The sequence below is a fragment of the Kogia breviceps genome, chromosome 6 (genome assembly GCF_026419965.1).
Source record: "Kogia breviceps isolate mKogBre1 chromosome 6, mKogBre1 haplotype 1, whole genome shotgun sequence".
Classification (NCBI taxonomy): Eukaryota; Metazoa; Chordata; class Mammalia; order Artiodactyla; family Physeteridae; genus Kogia; species Kogia breviceps.
The window spans coordinates 87,431,296-87,454,647 of NC_081315.1; positions in this window are offsets into that span (position 1 = coordinate 87,431,296).

Here is a 23,352-nt window from a genome sequence, read left to right on the forward strand (position 1 = left end):
ATACTGCATTTCCTTACTATGGCTGAACAGTGAACGATGGCAATTTTAGAAGGGAGGTAATTAGCTTGTAATAGAGCAGCAATTATATGCCCTTTAGCAATAGGAGTGCCAGCAGAGGTTAAGAATCCACATGATTTTTAAATCGTGCTAACAGTATGGCAGACTCTAAAAGCACATCTGCAGTCAGTGTAAATAGTGACAATTTTCCCTTTTGTTAATGTGTAAGCCCTAGGAAGAGCTATGAATTCAGCAGCCTGGGCTGATTTTACATTGGGCAGAGTATGTCTCAATTGGTTCATGTGGGGGAAAGCTGGCACAACATGTTATTAATAGCGTTTACAGGAATCATCACAAAATAGAAGTAAGCCTAAGGAAGTGTCTAGGAGGTTTTTTTGTGGCTTTGAGAGCATTTCTGTGGAATAAAGTAGGGCTCTCCATCATCAGCAAGGGGTAGTAAAGAGCTGGGTTCAAAGTGTTACTATGACATAAGATGATGGAAAGGTTAAACAGTCCTGTTTGTAAAATAAAGAATGTTGCTCACCATTCCAGTTCAAGCCATTAGCCACTGTAGCTGCTCACAAACAGTGCACCTTGAGGGGAATTCAGTATGGAGAAAAATAGGACTCATTCTGTGCTTTGCCCCTGGATAGTTAAGATGAAATTTCTCTGAAATTTCATATGTACATTTCAATGACTCCAGATTCTTGCATCTTCCATACATAGAAAAGCACTGAAATCATTAACTTGAGATGTCTGCTTTTTGTGATTACCAGCGATCTTTTAATGTTTGATTACATACTCTTTTGTAGCAAAAGAATCATGTATATCCTGGCTCCTTCCTTACCTCTTTGGATCAGTTGGTCAGAGCTACCTGAGAAGCTGTCTCCCAGGCTATAGTTGTCAGTAATTCCCCCCAATAAAACCTAACTCACAACTTTTATGTGTGCTTTTTTCTTTCATTCTACATGTTCATAGGTGGTCTATAACCATGCAGACAGGTGTTGTCTCATGAACTTGTGAGAGGGCAAATGTAGCATGGGGAACATAAAGGCAAATGTGGGAGTCTAATGTAAGAGTACTGACTTTGTTAATTTAGGTGGCAGTTGGACACAAGCATGGGGGTGTATTTGAGAGGCAAAAGCTTGTCCTAGAATACCTGCAGCAATTCCATTATTTGTGTAGCAGTATAGACGAAAAGTTTTGTCAAAATTAGGTAAGCTGAGAGCTGAGGGGGAGTGGAATTTTAATTTTAAAGCTTCAAAGGAGATTAATGCCTTTGAAGGTCAGGAAATAAGATCTGGAGTAGTGTATGGGAGGAGGGCATACAGAGGTCTAGCAAGGGCAGCAAAGTTAGCAACTTGTGGCAGCAGTTAGTTGCCCTGAGAAATTTATGTAACTGTTTTTTTCATTTTGGGGATAGGAATGCACGAAATTGACTCAATGCATTTTGGGGTGAGTTTTGAATGCCCTGAAATATCTCCTGTCCTAAGTTTATAAGTTGTTTGTACCCATTGAAGTTTGCATCGGGAGACTTTATGGTCTTGTTCAGCTAGTGCCTTTAGGAGAATGAAGGAATATATAAGGGCAGCCTGCTTAGTTTGGTTACAGAGCAAATGGTCGTAAACATACTGAATAAGAGTGGAGCCTCGGAGAAAGGCTACAGAATGTAAGTCAGATAAAAGGATCTGTGAGAATATTGAAGGAGATTTGTAATATCCTTAAGGCAGATGAGTCCACATTAACTGTCTCCCTCTCCATGTAAATGTGAAGAGAGTCAAGATGCATTGGGATTGAAAAGAAAGCTGAGCAGAGGTCAGTCACTGTAAAGCAGACTGCATCAGCAGGAATTGAGGTAAGAATAGTGTCTGGATTAGGGACCATGTGATGGTGAGGAATTACAAAAGAGTTTATGGCTCTTAGGTCTTGCACAAATCAATAGATTTTGTTCTCATCTGAGTCAAACTTACCTTCTTTCTTCATTGGCAAGATTGGAGTGTTACAGGGTGAGGAAGTAAAGACAAATACACCCTGCTGTAAGGGAGAGTCTATTGTAGGTTCATTTCCTTACTCTGCATCTCTGGAGAGGGTGTACTGGGTTACTGATGGAAATAGTTTATTTGTTTATTTATTTATTTTTTTTTTGAGTAGTGCACATGGGCTCTGCACTTAGTAACAATCCAATTCCATTTGCATGTGTGGCCCAGAGACCAACTGGGATATCTTTAAAGATGCATCCTTTTCAGAACAATTTAGATCAAGAGGAGTTTCCAGTAAGGAAAGTAGGAAACTTTAGGGTTTGGTCTGAGGGCAAGGAAACAAAAACATCTTTCTCATTTAGAGTGGCATTACATTTATATAACAAATCTGTACCCAAAATTTTCCTGGTAAGGAGCTGTAAACTAGTGTCTACTGAAAACAAACAAACACAACATAAAAGCTGTGGGTCTAATTTATTCAGTGTGTTACTGAGGACTATAGCTTGGGAGACAGCCTCTCATACAGCTCTGAGAAACTTTTCTGAAGAGGTGGGGAGGAGGTCAGTGTAGTTATGATTTTGGCAAAGGGAGTACATGGAATCAAGCACACATCTCAGTAGAATGCTGTTGCTAGTCACAAGGGGTAGGTGTCTCCATTAATGATTTTAGTGATTTTCTAGGTGTGAGAAGATGCAAAAAATTGGGTTCATAAAATTTTCTCCTGAAAATACCGATCTGAAGCCCTGTTCTGTCAGGTTGATGTTTTTTGTTTGTTTGTTTTTGTTTTTTCCAGAACACAGAGTGCTTCATTCCTGATCTCCACCCTGAATTCCTTTCAGGGTGTGTTGGAGGTCAGCGACTGCAGTGGCTAATAACTTAATCCTCGTAGAGATGGATGGCAAGCCACATTCTTCAGTTGGCTTTAGAAAGGTTTGATGAGTATTAAGAGGACCTAAGGATATTAGGATAGGCTGAGATATGGGCAGTGAAATAGGTTGTCTGAAAACTCCAACCGTGAATAGAATCAGAGGTGACAGGTAGAGATAAATCCTCTGAATGGATGGTAGAGAATTGTACCAGTGTCAATTTAAACTTCCAGTTCTTGATCCTCTATTTTAAGTTTAATGGTGGGCTCTGGAGTGTAACTGAGGATTGGCAGACCCCATCAATTGATGGAGAATTGTCCCATCAGAGGAGAAAAACATACCCTCTCGGGGTGCTGGGACCTATGTGGGTTATTTTTTAAATGTCTCTTTTCCCTTAACTGCAGGATAATTATCCTTCCAGTGTCTTTTTTTTTTTTTTTTTTTTTTTTTTTGAGAAGGGGAATTTTAGAGCCAGGAGCCAGAGATCCAAAAGATCTTCTAGAGGGTCAGAAACAGAGAGGTGCGTAAAAAGGTGGAGAAGGGGAATTAATGCTGGGTGTGGTGTTTAATTTCTGTTCCAAATCTAATTTCTGTCCTTTCGTCTTGTGAAGGGAATCTCTAAGTCTAGGCATTATAATTTTTGTATGCTCTTCCCAGAGACACCAATAAGACGAGAGTTCAGGATGAGAGCTCTGTAAAAAATTTTTCAAATACAGAAGTTTTTCCAATGCAACCTATCCATCAGTTGGCCATTGATGAGTGGGATCTCTATTCATATATTTATTCCAATAGCAATTTAATTCAATAAGGCTTTTTTATGGAAAGACCTGGAGGTAAATTCCCAGGCTTAGAATAAATCTTTACCATAGATACAAGAGGTGTCTTTGAAGTGGGTACAGAAGATGCAGCCCCCATGATCCAGGAGTTCATTTCCAGAGTTAGCAAAGTAAGAAAGCAGAGACTTTTGCCATTATGGGCAGTAAGAATGGTGTAGCAGAACCAATGTCTTCATGTTCTCACGGGAATATGAGAGTCCTCCAGTTATAGACCCAATAATCTGTGACACCAGGCAGGTGCTACTACAATGGGACTTTTCCAGCACTAGCCAGACAATGAAGGTTGAGATGACAAAGGTCCCTTCTGACAAAGATCCCTGAAAACTGACATGACCAGACAAACAGCATACTGCTTGTGATGGTGTCTCAGAATCTGAGTCTATTCAACTGGCCATCAGATACATGGCAGTACATGCCCCTTCCAGGTGGTGAAGGCCTGAGGGAAGGTCATTTGTCCTAAAGCCAAGCTCTCAGGATGTAGAGCAAGACAAAGGGAAAGCTTCATCCAGTTTTTATACAGAGGACCCACAGCAAACTTTGTCTAAACAGATGTCAGTCTGGTGAGAACCGTGAACTTTCCAGTCTGTGAGCCAGCTTGAACAGCAGACCTATGCCTGCCTTTTACACTATAGTTTTCCTCCTTATGACAAATGACACAAAAAGAAAACAATTACCATCTCTGGGAGGAATGAGATCCATAGAAAACAAGAGTACTCATAACAAATCTTTATTAGAGTTGCTATACCCAAGGCATGAGTTCACCCAAATATTTTCTCCTGTCAATCTAAATTTCAAAAAAGAAGAGACTTTCCCTACTCTGTTTCCACCGGATCCTGCAGGCAGAGATCCAAGAGATGGATGTCATAAGTATTCTTACCTTCTGCCAGCTCTTGTCAGAGGTCCCTGGATCTCTCCCCTGTGGTAGTCCCAGAGCAGCAGTGTCCAGCCAGTGAAGTGTCCCACATTGGGCATCAAAAGTGTAGTAAAGAGGCAATTTTTTCCTTCCTCCCTTCTAAGTTCTTTGGCTGGACTAATAATTAAATTGACATAAGACATATTAACTGGAAAAAATTAATTTGGTACATATGGGAGCTCATAAAAATATGAGACTCAAAAAAGTGACCAAAGTAGGCAGTTTTCATACATTTTAAACGAAGAAATAGTATTTGTGAAGAATTGACAAGGGGGTTTGGGCGTGAGTGGCTAATCACTGAAAAAAGTAATAAAATTGTGAATTCCCTATCTCTGGTAATAAGGATGCCTTCTACCCTCCAGGTGCAGGGAGGGTACATTTCATATGGAAATTTATTATTTGGGGGGGACAAAGGAGGGTCAGAGTGTCCTTCTTGTGCCAGCTGTTTCTTAAGTACTTTTAATTCAAAATAATCAATATGCCAAAGTGGCATATTTGGGAATGGCCTGCCCTGAACCCCTTCAATTCCTTCTAAATATCCCTTATCATATTTTCAGGTAAATATATCTCCATTTTTATCTTGCTATTTCATCTTCAATTATGTGATATTTTGTCTGTTTTAAAATTTCTTTCCTAAGCTCACCTGATCTTTTATGTGTTTCTGCTTTTGTCTATTTTTTTTCTGAGCTTCTGAGTTTCTGATTAGAGTTATTCCTTTATATCTGCAAGTGCTTGCTTCAAATTTTTTTCAAATGTGAGTACTATACTAAATTTTTTCTCTGCTCGTGTTTTGTTTCTGTGAGTGTTTTTGTGTATTTCAATGTTTTGATTCGTATTTTCTATGACAGCTTTGTATGAATATTGCCTGCCTTTTTTGGCTTATTTTAAACTTTTCACATTCTCATCTAGCAGTAACAGTATTTCTGTTTATTTATGGTGAGAGATTTATATAGTTCACACAGTCACGTAGTTCATAAGTAGCCTATTTGGGGAGACAATGTAGTGGGATGTTAATAGGTTGGGACCTTGTTTTGGGAGAAGATATGATTCTGCTTTTGAGATAGCTCCTTTTATTTTTTTCTTGTAATACCCTGATTTCCACCATGAGTCTTCTTTCCTTCAACAAATCTCCAATAAACATGCCTTCTCCATTCCCACCAGCAAATAGTATCTTCAGGAGACTCTTACTCTTGTCATGCAAATATTCACGCCCCTTCTTTCAATTCCTTAGAAGCCCTGTTCTGACTCACTATGTTGCAGCCATGTTTTGAGCATTTCCACTACATCAGGCAGACACTTCTCTTTTTTGGAGGGGGTGGTGATTTTATGTGTTTTCTGCCACCACTGGCCTTTGGTAGTTCCCTCTTTTCCCTGCTGCCTCTACCTGGCTCTGCTTAGGTATTGAGTCTGGAGATGGCTTTGCAAGATTTGAATGTTTATTTCTTGACTTACATATACACTTGTTTGTAGTATTCTCCATCCCCAAGTTGTTTTTGAGAATAGTGTGATTTGCTCTTGGATCGTCCATCTGTAGTATGGTTTTGGGGGAATGTGTGAAGAGATTCAGATTTAGGCAGCCTCCATTCCTTGGGAGCCCTGAAGCCTATATGGTTTTTAAGCATGAGTCTTTATTGACTGGTGCCTCATTGAGAGGCTCTTATTCTCTCCTGTATATTTTTCAGCTCTAGCTGTGCCTGTGTTTTACACAGGCTGTCTATCTATTTAAGCATTCTGTGGTTGCTTCCTCTCTGTAGCCTTGGTGTTCTTCCATTTACTGTTACCAGGGTGGAGATTTTAAGCACTTTTTATTGGAACACAAAACATGACAAGCTACCTGCACAATGTCAGTTCATTTCTGTACACAACATCAAACAATGTAATAAAAGCTCCCTTTCCCCAAACTGCTTGTGTGAATAAGATAAGGGAACCCATCTTTCTGGATGACTCTTCTCTGAGCCAGAAGACTCAGCTTTGCATGTGAAGCTGCAGTGGCCTTCAGACTATTTTTATCCTCTCAGCTTTGGCAGGGCCCATCCTGCAAAACCTTACATAGCAGTTCCCTGTGTCTACTCCCCATGGAACCACAGTAACCAGAATCATCTTTTGACATGCAAATGCCACTTAGAAGGGCTAAAGCTAAAGATAATTAACTTTTTAATATACCTTTATTTAATAATAAAACTGTCACTTCCATAAGCAGTTGGCAAGGAAAAAGAGCACAAGTTGAAAAATAGAAAGTACAGCAGTAAAGCTGGGCTTACTAATGATGCTGAGGATGGGCAAAGTCAGATTAGATATCAGAATGAAGGGCTCTGAGATTTGCTTCTAATGGATGGGATATGATAGAAACACATATTTGAGAGGAAGCTCTCTTTCTCTAAGCTTTGGGCTGCTGTAAAATATCATGACTTTGTGAAAGAAGTTACATTTTGTACTGTCTGGGTACTTAGAAGTGTAGAACAGAAGCGAGAGTTGGCTCCCACAATCACTAATTGACAGAATGATTTAATATTAAGTGACTATTTCAGCAATAATTTTCAAAACTTGTGGAAGAAAATGCTCTGGAAAATGTGGCTAAGGGCTGAATCACTGTGAAAGCACTGTTTCAGTAAGTGACACTAATTGCAAAGTAATGGCCATAGACTTTGCAATCAGACTTATTCTGATCAATGTTTTATTATTTTTTAATTTACCACCTTATAAATCCAGTTGGCCTGCCAGAACTCCTTCTTGAATTCTTTTGGAAATGAGCCTGGACATTTTTAGCTGGTTTCTGCTTGATGCATGCCAAATATGGGTTCTTAATTTAAACTCTTATTATGGCAGTACCAGCTACCCCTCCTAAAATCTTAAAGATCCATCAAGATATCTTCCGAATCTTGGTTTCCAGTGAGTCTTAACTAAGCTGTAAAAATACGATTTCTCTCGACACTTGGGATGTCACATTTCCAGGGTAAATGTAGCTCTTATTCAATATCTTTCCATTTCTATCCTTTTCAGATATTTAAAGAATAAAGTGTTGCTCAACATAGTTATGCATTAGGAAAATATTTTTGTCATTAATGCTAATGGTTAAAAATTGAAATGTTGTCTTTGACAAAGTTTATATTGCTAGCGTTACATTTCATTTTATTTATTCTGAGCACAAACAAGCATCTCCTTTAATGCATGCTTTACTGTGATGTTTGATTTGGGGACAAGGTAGTCCCTGGAGAATTCTGGAGCTAATTCTGGCAAAGCAAGGCCTATGGAGCTAAGTTCAAAAAAAGAGTACAGCTGAGTGTCTTGATTTTGTCTCTTAATAGTAGCTCATTATTATTCCATTTATTAATATTCACGGAATTTCAATAAATATTTTTTCTTATGTTTCCTAAGTCTTTCAGTGTCACTTTTCCAAAGATTTAGTTTGCAACTTGTCCTTGTGCCCTTGCAAATTACTGTGAAAATGAAAAAGAAAAAGAAAAAAGCCATCAATGCAGCTGTCAAATGTATGTAAAGTGCCTCTTATTACAAATGATTTCCAAAAGGTCTTTGACTCATGTGCAAGGTGTAGTGGAAAGAGCCTGGCACTTCCAATGGGGCAGAAATAGATTCCATAGAATCTACAGTCACTTTACAATCTACGTAGTCACTTTCTAAAACATAAAGTAGAACTTTCAATGCCTCCTCTTTGTCTCAAGAATTTTAATTTCTCTGTTTAAAAGAATCTTTATTGTTATTATTATTATCATGTTAACAGTGATAAAGCTCATATCTTTTGAGTGCTTGTTGTAGATATTATAATCATTTTAGTGGCGTTGGCATATAATACCTATATCATTGAATCTATTTGTAATGATATTATGATATAATGTAGAGGAACTTAATTACTCTAAGCCTCCAGTTTTTCATTTGAAATATCAAAACAATATCTTAGGGTTGTTTTTCAGATTTAAGGAAGCAACAAATTTAAAATAACTAGCCTAATGTCTGACACATTATAATCTTTAATAAATGTGAATTTCCTTCCCTTGTTTACTGACCAAAGAGAATGGATCCGGTATTTCTTTCTAATATTGAATCTTATATATATATATATATATATATATATATATATATATATATATATATATATGTATATATATATATATATATATATATATATAATTGAAGTATAGTTGATTTACAATGTTGTGTTAATTACTGCTGTACAGCAAAGTGATTCAGTTATACATATATACATTTTTTTTAGATTTTTTTCCATTATGATTTATCATGGGTTATTGAATATAGTTCCCTGTACTATACAGTAGGACCTTGTTGTTTATCCATTCTGTATATAAATGCTTACATCTGCTCACCCCAACCTCCCACTCCAACTCTCCCTCAACCTCCTCCCCCTCAGCAACCACCAGTTTGTTCTTTTTCTAGTATTATATTTTATTTGAGAAAATCACTGTATAGTTTAAAATTTGCTTTCTTACACATCATCTTAATTTGTTTCTTATTGAAACAGTTTTATTCGTGCCACGTACCTAATGGAGAAACAGAGGCCCAGAAAATTCAGTAACTTTTCTCAGACTAACACCAGACTCCTAAGAGACTTAGTCTGCACCTCATCTATTCTTCCTGAAGCCTCATATTTTTACTTATGTGCTTTCAGAAAAACTTAAGTCACTTTTACAGACTATTGTTTTGTCATCTAGTTTTTGACTGATTTGGTAAATATTATATTGAAGTAGGAAGCACAAGTACTTTCAGAACCATGTAGATCAACTTGTAACAATGTGCTCTTGCCACATCTCAAGTTCTTAGCAAAGATAATAAATTTAGAAGCTTGTTTGTAGACGTGGAGATGACAACTGGGTCAGGACTCTATTTGCTATCATGAGGTTGAATGGAAATGACATGGAGGAGCATGGGAATGGTTGCAGAAAGAACAAATCAAACAGAAGTGTGAGAATACACATATTTGCCTTTTCCAGAATTTTATAAGGAAAATATTAAATACTTCATCATTATGTGTGATGTGAGCTGTAGGTTTTTCAGATGCCTTTAGCAGATTGAGGAAGTCCCTTTCCAGCCCTAGTTTGCTGAGATTTTGTCATTTTATCATCATTTATGGTTGAATTTGTTAATTTTTTTTCTGTACCTATCAACATGATCATATGCCAATTTTATTCTTTATTCTGCTAAATTGGTGAATTGTATTACTTGGTTGTAGAGGAGTAAACCAACTTGCCATCCTAGAATAAAACTCACATGACCATGATTTATTTTCTTTTTCTCATTATTTTTTAAAAATAAATTTATTTATTTTTATTTTTGGCTGCGTTGGGTCTTCGTTGCTGTGCATGGGCTTTCTCTAGCTGCAGCGAGTAGGTGCTACTCTTTGTTGTGGAGCACGGGCTCTGGGCGTGTGGACTTCAGTAGTTGTGGTGTGTGGGCTCAGTAGTTGTGGCTCACCAGCTCTCTAGTTCAGGCTCAGGAGTTGCAACCCACAGGCTTAGTTGCTCTGCAGCATGTGGGATCCTCCCAGACCAGGATTCGAACCTGTGTCCCCTGCATTGGCAGGCAGACTACTAACCACTGCGCCACCAGAGAAATCCCTATTTTCTTTTTATATATTACTAAAATCTATTTGCTAATACACATAGAATTTTTCGCATCTATGTTCCTGTGGTCATTGGCTTAAAATTGTCTCTCCTCATGATGTATTTGTCTGGTTTTATTATCAGGGTAATTCTGGTCTCTGCAAAAAAAAGTTGAGAATATTTCCTTTACCTTACTTTTGGAAAACGACTGTGTAAGATTTGTGCATTCTATCAAATTTGATAAGATGCACAAGTGAGAAGTTACCAGCGAAGTCATCTAAGCTTGAATTATTCTTTATGGGAAGATTTTTTTATTATAATTTCAGGTTTTTAATAGATATTGAGCTATTCTGATATGTAAGTTTAGTTTTTTACAGAATTTGTCTATTTCATCTTAGTTGTTAAATTCATTAGCTAAAAGAGTTTCATAATGCTGTTCATAATATTTTATTACCATTTCAATGACTTGATATAGTTATCTCACCTCTTTTATCCTGTTATTGATAAATTTGTATTTTATTTTATATTCAGACTTGCTAGGGGCTTATCAATTTTATTAATTATTTCAAATAAGCAAATTCAGGCTTTGGTAATTTTCTTGACTGTTTTGTATTTATTGACTTTTGTTTTCATCTTTTTATTTTCTTTTACTAATTTTTGGCTTAATTTGCTCTTTTATTAGCCACATAAATTAGACACTCAGGCCATTGATTTTAATCCTTCTTGCTTTTGGAATGTAAGTATTTAAGCACTACATTTTCCTATAAGTGTTGTTTTAGTAGCCTCTCAAAAATTTGGAAAATACGTTTTTATTAAAGTTCAGTTCAAATATTTATTTTTGCCTTGTGATTTCTTATTTGACAATTTGGCTATTTAGCCAAATTTGATTAATTTTGAAGTATTTGGAGATTTTCGAGATATCAAAATTATTGATTTTTAATTTAATTCCATATTGGTTGAGAGTACATATTCTTTAAGATTTCAAAGTTTTGAAAATTTTGAGACTTATTTTATGGCCCAGGATATGTTCCAGGTGTCCTGGAAAAGAATGTATGTTCTACAACTGTTTGTAGAATGCTTTGTAAATATCAATAGTTCAAGTGTGGATATACAGCATTTCAGGCCCTCAGTATCCCTATTGATTTATCCATTTAGTTGTTTAATCAATGACTGAGAGATTTCCAGATCTGGCTGTGGGTTTGTTGATTTCTTCTTTATTTGTAAGCTTTGGTTTATGTATTTAGAAGCTCTATTACTATGTACATGCACATTTAGGATATTTATGTTTCCTTGATCAATTAATCCTTTTTCATTGTGCAATGTCCCTCTTCATTTTTAATAATACTCTTTGATTTTACTTTGCCTGCAATTAATAGAGCCATACCAGTTTACTTATGCTTAGTATATGCATGATACAATGTTGTATACCTTTACTTTTGAACTGTCTCTTTGTATTTAAAGGGCATCTTTCTTAAATAGTATGTAACTTTTTTATTCACTAGTCTGAAAATTTTGTCTTATAATTGGAGTATTAACTTCATTTGCATTTAACACAATTTTGATATATTTGGTTAAGTCTATCAGAAACTGTAATGATATATCTGCAAGCCAAGGAATGCCAAAGATGGCCAGCAAACCACCAGAATGTAGGAGTGCAGCATGCAGCAGCTTCTCCTTCACAACACTGGAAAAAAACAACCCTACCAACACCTTGATTCCAGAACTATGAGCCAATAAATTTCTGTTGCTGAAGGCACCTAGTTTGTGGTACTTTGTTGGAGCAGTACTAGGACACTAGTATACCAGGTACATGTAGAATTTATACTGAGGGTCTGTTTGAGATGATATTACTTAGAAAGATAAAAATTGTCAGGCAGGCAATTGATATTTAAATATCAATGTAAATTCTGGAATTTTTCTTTTCCAATACTGTTGTGCTTTTCTCCTCTTAGGAAGTAGAACCAAAAGTCATAGTTGCCTATCAATGTTTATAAAGTGATTATATCTTAGATTAAAAATGTGCCATAGATCAAAGACCACTTGAAATTGTCAGCATAACTAGTTCACAATAATATACATAGTTATTGTTTTAAAATATATTTAACATAAAATTCACCATTTTAACACATGTACAGATCAATGGCATTAAGAACATTTGCACTGTTGTACAACTATCATTACCATCACAATATATCTTGACATCTAAACTTAGCTTGTTATGAAGAATTGAGCATTTAAACCAATTTAGGCTCTCACTCCTTTGACTGAGACTTAGGAGTCAATAAGCCAGTGAAAATAAGCCCGTCATTTCTAATGTCATTAAGAAGATTATTCACTTGATCCCTTGTGACTTCTTCAACAGCCCACACTTATTTCACAAGGACAAGTTAAAGGCAAAACAAAAAAGCAGGAGAACAGGAGATCTAGCAAAGCTGAGTTCTAGTCCAAGGTGGTCATTGGTTTTTTCTGTCATCAGTCATATCAATTCATACCCACTATGAAAAATTATACTCATATCATGATAACTTCTTATCTTGGGCTAAGATGTGAGATTTTAGGGGGATAAAGATTGCTACTGTTTCATTTTTTTTTCCTTTTTATCAAAATAAACAGGCCTTTCTATGTTTAATTACATGGTATACAAAGATATATTTAGTATAATGAGAAAGGCCAATGGAATAGATTGAAAAGAAATATTACTACCAATTACATAAGCCAACCCAGAAGACTTGAAGTGGTGGCAGCATTCTTGGTATAGATCAACATTTCCTGTTTCATGTATTAACATCACTCATTCAGTGTATTCCAGAGAGATCAGGGCTTTTTTCTACTCCATGAGAAAGTTATATGTATGCTGGTTTATAGGGACAAATAGATATGAAATGGGGACCCCAACTTTCCTTCCTATTGCAAGAAGAACTGGGATTTTATCAACAGGAGAAAAAGATATAAATGGATAGAACTTGAAAAAGTAAAATGGATAGAACTAGGATGATTTTGATAAGCATGGCACTACATTGATTGTTGTATTCCTCTGATCCTGACTTTTAGGCACAATAAGGTGTGAAAAAGCCTTATCCAAAAGGAATATTCTTGTTTCCTCTGACTTCCCTTTGCTTCCTTGCTCAAAACAGCACTCTCACCCTCTGAAAATTTGAGAAATGATATATTTATATATGTTATGTCTATTAAGCAATTTTAATGGCATTCAATAATGTGTATAAATATATACTAAAATGGCTTACATACTGCTTATTATTTAAACAGGATATATGTATAAGTTACTGAATTTTATGGGGTTGATGGTATTAATGTAGCTTTTCAAAATATAAAAAGAGAGAGAGAGCATGCAGGAACCGCAGGAGTTAGTGTTCTTATGGTAAAAGCACTAGTACCAATTCCCTATCACTCTTTGCCACCTCAGCACATGGCTCTAGTTTATTCACACCTTACAACACACAGTACCATACACACACAGTACCAGATTAGTGACTCATTTGAAATCTGCACTACCTGGATCATTGAGAAAGTCTTATTATATAGTACTTCAGTAAAAGCTAATGAAAAATTTGTTCAGGCTTTATAAACCTATATTGACTTTATAATTCAGTCATCTTGGTATACAGAGAAGACAGAACCTTTTTTTCTAGTTTTCTCTGAGTTTATTACAATGTTCTCTGCAACCATTACCCCTTGCTTGTGATTATTTTCAATGGTTTGATGTTTAGGGTTGCAATCTAGCCTTTAACTGACAAATTGCCTTCTTAGCAAAACAACAAAAAGCTGTGATGTTATTTGCCCTTCGTGATCAAGTGCATGGCTGGGAAGAAATAGTTCTTCAGTTGCTTCAGGTTGCTTTCCTATATTACAGCCCCGGTGAAGACTACAACTTTCAGTACAGCATTTATAGCAGGATGATAATTTCCTCTCCAAAAGTCAGTACAGCATAGAGTCAAGGTAAATTAGAATGGTTCTTTGCCTGTTTGTTCTTCCTTGAAAATACACTCTCCTAAAAAGTATATTAAACCAAGGAAATTAAATCCCTCAGTTATTTTTGAAAGAGAGCCTTTTATTTTTTATAAATTAATTAGTTAATGGAAGAGGGAATGATGAAAGCAGGAAGGGACAAAATTTCTTCTCAATTATTCCAATTTTTGTTTTCAAATTCAAATCTTAAAGTTCTAACATTTTGGAATGCTTGTTGAACAATACTGCACTTTAGATGCTGTCTTCAAAGAGGGCAGGACATGCATATCTATACCATAATATACCTTATATCTTTGTTATCAGTACTGACATCTCATAATTATTAACTAGAAGCAACTTTCTCATCATCTCTTAATTTCACGTGTCCTTCCTCTACTGTCCTCTTCTTCCCTCCTTTCTGGGACAAAATATGTTTGCTGAATTTATTTGAATATCAAGTGTTAAAATATATTAATAACAAAATTATTTATCCAAAGCCACAATACGTACATACGTACACATGCACCATTCCTGCCATAACAGTTGCAATTTTTATAATCAATCCAGATCCTAGCACTGGACTATCAGAGGAAGCTGAGGGAACCAAGAGTGACATGGTTTTGTTAAGAAAAGGTCATTTTGGTGAAGAAAAAAACCCATAGGGTTACAACCTAATGATTAAAAACTTAGGGCTTCCCTGGTGGCGCAGTGGTTGAGAGTCCGCCTGCCGATGCAGGAGACACGGGTTCATGCCCCGGTCCGGGAAGATCCCACATGCCGCGGAGCGGCTGGGCCCGTGAGCCATGGCCGCTGAGCCTGTGCGTCCGGAGCCTGTGCTCTGTAACGGGAGAGGCCACAACAGTGAGAGGCCCGCGTACCGCAAAACAAACAAACAAAACTTAGATGAACACCATTTCTGGCATTTCAGAGTTGCATGATCAAGTTACTTAATCATTCACTCCAAACTCAAACTTCTTAATTCATAATGTGGGGAATGATAACCTGTCTTATATACTTACTGTTATGCTTAAATAAGATAATATGTAGAAAATGCTTAGCGTGGTGCCTGCACAAGATGGCTTCTAAAACAGTAACTTCCTTGATGAAGTTGGGTGGCAATTAATCTTAGTTCCTAGCCAATTGTTAACATGAAACAATTTTTGCTTGAAAAACAATAATTCAGGAATTGGAAAACACATTTCTCCCTTTTGCTGTTCTTTATTCACCAGTTTGGGAAAGGAATAACCAGATATGTGTGATATGCTTAAGTTTTAAACATTTGTTCTGAATTTATTCTAATAACTTATTATTAATACCTCCTCTCACAGTTTTCTCAAATTACACAGGTTTAAACCACTGCTCAGTGATGATCTGTAAGATTTATTTGAACACAAAGCCCACTTCTTTTTGGACTTAATTTTGGAAGTGTAGTTTGAGGTCAGGATTTAAGAGGACTCTGAAAACTTTAAGGCAATGGGGAGCTATGGAAGCCTTCTGATTGGGAAGATGGATTATTAGGTGTTATTTTAGGAAGATTATTTTGATATTCTGACTAGATTGAAGTGGGAAGGTAAGGAGTTCTGTTAAAACTGGCATTTTATGTGTAAGTGAAGTAATCAGGAACTCAATAAGGGGCAACTATAAATTAGAAGGTCTATAGAAAGAACTTCTTGAGGACTTGGGGGCAAATGGACTTTGCAGTTTTTACAAAATAAATATCTGATTATGCTATTCCTTTACTTAAAATCTTTTCATAATTTCACAATGCTCTGAGAATAATTTCCCACATCCTTAACATCATTAGACTGTTTTCGCCTCAGATAAAATCAAATCTAAGTGCAGCTGAAGCGATAAGGAGTTTATTATTGTAAAATGAAGAAATCCACAAAAACATCTGATTCCCAAAAGCCACCATATCTTCTAGGCTGTGATTCACCCTTATATTATATATATATATATAGATTTTATTGGATGAATTGCATCCCATAAATATATGTTAAAGTCTTAACCCTTGGTACTTGTGAATGTGACTTCATTTGGAAAATGTCTTTGTAGATGTAATCAAGGTAAGATGAAGTCATACTGAATAAGTGTGGGTCCTGACCCAATATAACTAGCATCCTTATAAAAAGATGAGAAGAGACACATACATACACATAGAGGAGAATGCCACGTGAAGACGTAGACATATAGGTACAGTGTAATCCTTTTCCTGACTCTAGGGTTAGTCCTCCAGAGGTGCCATAACAAAATACCACAGATTGGATGACTTAAAGGATATTTATTTCTCACAGTTCTGGAGGCTGGAAGTCTGAAATCACGGTGTCAGCATATTTAGTTTCTCCTGAGGTCTTTCTCCTTGGTTTGCAGATGGCCATCTCCTTGTAGCTTCCTCATGTGGCCTTTTCTTTCTGCACACACTTCCCTGGTGTCTCTTCTTCTTATAAAAGCATCAGTTCTATTGGATTACAGCCCCACCCTTATGGCCTTATTTAATTACTGATTTAATGCTCCTATCTCCAAATATAGTCCCATTGGGGGTTAGGACTTCAACAAATGAATTTCAAGGCAGGGAATTCCATCCATAACAACTCCCCAAATAGGTTTTCCTTCGTGTTCAATTGGCCATGGTTTAATATTATGCCTAATCCTAATCGCAGGAAAGAGAAAAGAAAATTGCATGGTTAGTTTATCCCAAATAAGATTTATCTCTTAGATTGGGAAGGGGATTAGCTATCTTGGACTCATTGAGAGTGCATATTTTAATGAAATTGGAGTTCTGCCTGTATGGAAGAAGGGAAGATAGCCTTGTAATGACAGTAAGCCATCATTACACAGTGTCTTCAAGGCCTCTTGTAATCGTGTTCCCTACTTTCTCTTTAGAATCGAATATTTCCACTTATTGCCTTGCTCTCTACACTCTAGCCAAAAAGATTTTTTTTCTTCTTTTGAGCTCATCATACTCTTCTAATTTTAATGCTTTCATGTTGGTTGTTCCATATAATTGGAATCTTGTCCTTTATGTCCTCACATAACTCACCTATTCTTATGCTTTAGGTCTCAGCTTAAGTAATATATCTTTGGAAAGGCCTGACTTTTCATATAGCACACATGTTGGTCACATAGCATTCTGCATTTTTTTTTTTTTTTTTTTTTTTTTTTGCGGTACGCGGGCCTCTCGCTGTTGTGGCCCCTTCCGCTGCGGAGCACAGGCTCTGGACGTGCAGGCTCAGCAGCCATGGCTCACGGGCCCAGCCGCTCCGTGGCATGTGGGATCCTCCCGGACCGGGGCACGAACCCGTGTCCCCTGCACCGGCAGGCGGACTCTCAACCACTGCGCCACCAGTGAAGCCTGCTTTCTGCATTTTAAAAAATTTTTATCACACATATTATTTAGATGATATTCTCCTCCATACTAGACCTAAAAAAGAAAAAATCCATAACAAGAATGTCCTTATCTGTCTTATTGATTTCTTCAACATGATTGCTTGACACTCAGTAAGCATTTGTTGATTGGTTTAATGCATACAAATGAGAAACAGGAATATTAAAAGACAATTTACATATTGAACTTAACTCTTTGAAAATGGTTCAGTCCAATAGCTGAATTACAGAAGATAAGAAGCAAAGATTATTTACAGAAACAGTGGAAAGTGTCACCTTTAGTGACACTAATCATATTTGGGTAGAGATACATTTTAATGACTTAAGTACATAAAGTAACATACAAGAATATTTTTCAATACTCTGCATCTATATTATGTTTAAATTTGGTAGATATGCCAAATTTAGATGTTTAAAATTTATTAAACTGGTCATTTATTTTCATGGAGCTAGGTAAATTATTTTAGTGAATTTGATTATTTTCTTTTCTCTTCATGTTGCATAAACATGGTGCCAATTGTGCCACATCCGCTATGAATTCCCTGACGTTTAAATTAGACCAGGGACTTCCCTGGCAGTCCAGTGGTTAGGAATCCATGCTTCCACTGTAGGAGGCACAGGTTTGATCCCTGGTCAGGGAACTAAGATCCCACAAGCTGTGCAGTGAGGTCAAATAAATAAATAAATAAATAAATAGATTTTTTATATAAATTTTTTATATAAAATTAAAACCTACAGTGTGATATATACTAGTGAATATATAAAAATTGGTAGCATTTCAGACTAGCTAGCTTTCCGTATGCTTAATCAGATTTCATTGTTGTTTTAAGATGTAAGGACATGACAGTTCATCATAAATACAATTATAAAGCATTTATAATAATCTGCTAATGTTTAAAAGATATTATTTTCTCTTGTTAGGGCAAGCAGTTTCCAAACATTCACAATTTAATGTAATGATCCCTAATGGATGGGATATTTTGTGGATTTAAACTTTAATTTTCAGCTGTTTCATAGAAAGAAAAGTTTATTCTTTGCTTTTCCAAGTTGTAAAAGATTCAGGAAGGTTGTCTTTCAATGATTTCTTCACCAAGGTCTTAGAAGACTTTTTACTTATGGGGACTTTCAAAGAACTTAACATCAGCTAAGGTTTCAAGCCAGGTTTTATGGCTTCCATGATCTTTAACTCTTGTCATAGTAGCTTAAAATGTTGAAAGAATGAAGGTGAGATGAAGCAGAGGAGACGGGTGGTACATGGGGAGAACAGGGCACAAGGCACAAAGCTACTGTGGGAAAGTAAATGACTGAAAAATTGCTGAGAAATTTATTTGGTGCTGTGTGAACTTTTATCTTAACTCTTAATGTGAGAAGCCATTGGCTTCAGTCACATTGACTTTGAACTTGTAGACAGCATGTGTTCTGAATTTATATTTATATAGTAACAACTGCATTTTCATTTTTAGTCAAAAAGACACAATTTTAATGACATTTGGGGCCAAAATGAAAATAAAAAGTTATAAAAAAGATTTAGATCTGTAACTGATGGGTTTTCAGTATTTTTTGGTGATTGGAAAAAAGCCATTTAAAAGTTGCTACAAATTTTCTATTTTTAAAAGTGAAAATGTTTGCAGCAGAATTTGTGTATTTTGAGAAAGCCCTAGGCTAGGCTAAAGTTCCACATGTTTTTGAAGAACTGTAAAGAGGTTCCAAGTGCTAAAAGTTTCATTTTTAATGTAAACAGAGTTATGTCATTACTAGAAGTACCTTTGCCCTTGCATAATTGGGGAAGAACTCCCTTCCGTGTGATTGTGTTCTGTGTGCTTGTGTGTGTGTCAGAGTGTGTTTGTGTTCATAGTTCAAGCAAGGGTTGTTTACAGGAAATGGGCAGTAGAAATGGGCCAGAGAGCTCAGGGGGCAGATCTTTCCCTGAGACTGATGTAGATGTATAAGAGAAATGGCAGGCAGTGCCAAGGTCCATTTGAGTGGAACTTAGTGCACAAATAAGCCAGATTTGGGAAATGAACTATTGACTATTATCTTTACTTTGTTTAGGATATGGGGGTCCAGCTCAAATTTTGATAAAATACTATAAGAAGAGGAGGAACACTGACAAGAGACTAGTTCTGAGATGACACAATTCTCCCCAGACTTCCGGGGCAGCAGCATTGTGCTGTGAGGACAAACGAATGAGTTAACAAGAGATCAGTAGGACTGAACTGTAGAACATGCCAGAATTCCTCATGAGTTTCCCAGAATTTGCTGGAGAAGAGAATTGAATTTAAATATTTGATTTTTTGTGGTCATTTGATGAAGTCTCTGACTATTGTTACCAAATAGACTTGATTACCAAAGAGAACCATATATACTTGGGGATAAATGGGAGACTTATGTTTATGGCTGCCTCTTTCTCTATCTCTGTCTCTACCTCTTTAGAAAATGATCTACTTATGGGCTTCCCTGGTGGCGCAGTGGTTGAGAATCCGCCTGCCGAAGCAGGGGACACGGGTTCGTGCCCCGGTCCGGGAAGATCCCACATGCTGTGGAGCGTCTGGGCCCGTGAGCCATGGCCGCTGAGCCTGCGTGTCCAGAGCCTGTGCTCCGCAACGGGAAAGGCCACAACAGTGAGAGGCCCGCGTACCACAAAAAAAAAGAAAATGATCTACTTAGAGCAAACTTGTAATGATATAGATTTTTATAGAGGCATCAAATTTCGGGGCCAAAATGGAATTTAAAGGCCAAATAGTCCAATCAGCTCTCTGATGTTTGATTGAATCCCTTCTCATGGCTTGGTCAAGTGGTTATTTACACCCATATTGTCAGGGATCTCGTTACCCACTGAGGGAATATATTCAATCAACTGATGACACTGAATATTATTATACATTGACCTCAGACTTATCTTCTTGGACTTCCACCTATTTGTCCTACCACCTAGGGCCATGGAAAGACATTGTTTGATGGTATCCAAAATGACCTATCATGACCCACTTCTCTTCAATAGGCTACTTATCTTGAATGTCTCAAACTATTCCTCATGGCACATTTTACTCTCTTCATTTCTTATTTTACAACATCACACTTTTACCTGATTATTGAATTCCTCTTTTTGAATGCTGGATCTAGCAAGACAAAAGAAATCATGGAGAAACAAAACTATGCTAACCTCATCATGGCTTTTATACTCATATTTTGATTAAAATAATGCAATATGGTGATAACCTATTCAGAAACATTTGTGATGAACAATTTGGAGGACTCTGACTCTCTTTACTCTTATGTATTTGTCAAATTTTAATTGCTATGTGCCAGGAACTGTGCTGTTTTATCTGCATTGACAATCAATTCTATGACTTTAGTATTATTATTTAAGGCTAAGTGGAGTTATATAGCTTTCTCAAATTTATACAGCTACAGCATAAGCCAGGTTTCAAAACCTAACCTTTGTTGCCAGTGGAGATAATTTGACTCTTGGTCAGTTTGTAGTTCTTTCCCAGGAAAGGAACTGTCAATACCAGCAACCTCATGTTCAAAATTCACAAACTTGTAATGATGGTGGCAATACTATATGTTCTCTTGGTCAGGATATTTATAACATTCTTGAGAGTCACAGAGAGTATAATATAGGAAGTAGGTAGATGAGTAATGACCTAGAGGTCATAGAAAATACAGCCTGAGCCAGACTTAGACCTCATATAAAGACACAGCAAAAACCAGACTACCACTGGGACTTATTACAGCACCAATTCGATTGCCAGGAACTCACTGCACTGTGTCAACAATGACAGCTACTGTCTGTATTGTTTTTGTTTGTTTGTTGAGGGCTCTAGTTGATTTAGAGATCCATTTAAGTGATCTTCTAGAACACTTCACAGTACATTTTAAGAGAGTGGTACTTTTAGGAATGGGGCAGGGGTCTCATTCTCTTTGGTTCCCCCACCCTTATCCCCACTTTTAGTTCAATATTATCAACATATATTTGTTTCTGTATCTATTCATTCAATGAATGCTTATTTAGTGACAAATAATATACTTAGCTAATGTGCTAAATGAGTTAGTCCCTAACCTCAAGGAAATTACAGTCAACTACAGGAGAAAGACAAATGTATTTTAGGGGCATTTTTAATTAGCATCAACAAATTCAGTTTTTATATTTCATTTGGTATTTCTCATGGAATTCAAGATGAAAAATGTTGCTGAACCTCAGGAATGATAGGAATTAGACACTGTCAGAGCTCAATGTCTCTTGACTTTTCTCTGCATATATGCTTTGTTTGTCTCCATTCCTCCTTCTCTCTCACTCAGTCTTCTCACTGGCTCTTCCTTCTCTCTTACTCGTTATATCTCTCCAGTTTGTCTTATTACTTTACGTAAAGGGTCACCAAACAATTTCTGTAAAAGCTAAAAAGGCGATATTTGATGCTTTGTGGACCATAAAATCTCTGTTGCAACTACTCAAGTCTGCTGTAGCATGAAAGCAACCATGGAAGCTATATAAACAAATAAATGTAGCTGTGTTCTAATGAAACTTTCTTTATGGACACTGCCATTCTAATTTCATATAATTTTTACTTGACATGAAATAGTTTTTTCTTTTGATTTTCAACAATACTCTTAGATTTTCAACAATTCAAACACGTGCAAACCATTCTAGTTCACAGTGCATTCACAAATAGTCTCATGGACCATAGTCTTCCCACGCCTGCTCTGTAGAGCAAAATTTGTGACAGCTGCCAGTTCCTGAGCCTTCTATCTTACACCTTAGATCAAGATCTTTTCAAAAATTCTTACTTCTTATGGGCCAGAGGTTCAGGCACGTGTACAAAATGATCTCACTTAGAACAAACATACAAAACAGGATGTGAGTGTGTGGGTTATTAGTGGGAAATATCAGGAGAGTTTCAAGTCAAGTGGAAAGACTGCCAAGGAGAATATTGTGTCCAGTTCAAAAGTTAAATAGGCTATTTCAATACAGAGACTTGGAGAGATCACAGTTAGGGTGACACATGGAAATCATTATTATTTTTTTTTTTTTACTGGCCTGTAAACAGCCAAAAAACTAAAGACATTAGCATAGGATGTGATGTATAACCAGGGAAATTACAATGTTACCTGTTCAATAATCTGGAGTATATATTGAGATGTGGAGTATGCTAAAGATGAGCCTAAAGGGAAAAGCAGAGAGCAGATTATAGCAGCTCTCTTCTGCTACACCTAGGAGTTTGGACTTTCTCCAAACTCATGATGATTATGGGTTGAATTGTGTCTCCACCAAAGATGTTGAAGTCCTAACCCCCAGTACATGAATATGAACTTGTTTGGAAGTAAGGTTTTTGCAGATGATCAAGTTAAGATGAGGTCATTAGGATGGGCCCTGATCCAATGTGACTGGGTATACTTATAAAAAGGGAAAATTGAAACACAGAGATAGATATGCATAGAGAGAAGACAGTGTGAAGACACAGGAAGAAACAATGCATTCTATAAGCTAAGGAACATAATAGACTGCCAAAAGCTAGGAGATAGTCTTGGACCTGATTTTTCCTTACAGTTTTCAGAAGGAAACTACCCTGCCGACACCTTTATTTCAGCCTTCTAGCCTCCAGAATTGTGAAACAATACATTTCTATTGTTTCAGCCCTCCAGTTTGTGGTACTTTGTTGTTTGGCAGCCCCAGTAAACTAATACAGAGAGTAATAAAACAGAGGATACTATCTCTCGAATGTTTGCTTTGTATAGGTCACTGATGTTGACAAGGAGAACACTGATACGGAGTTACAAGTTTGAGATTAGAGACAGCTATTTAAAATACTTAAAGACAGAAAAGAAATGATTTAGCCC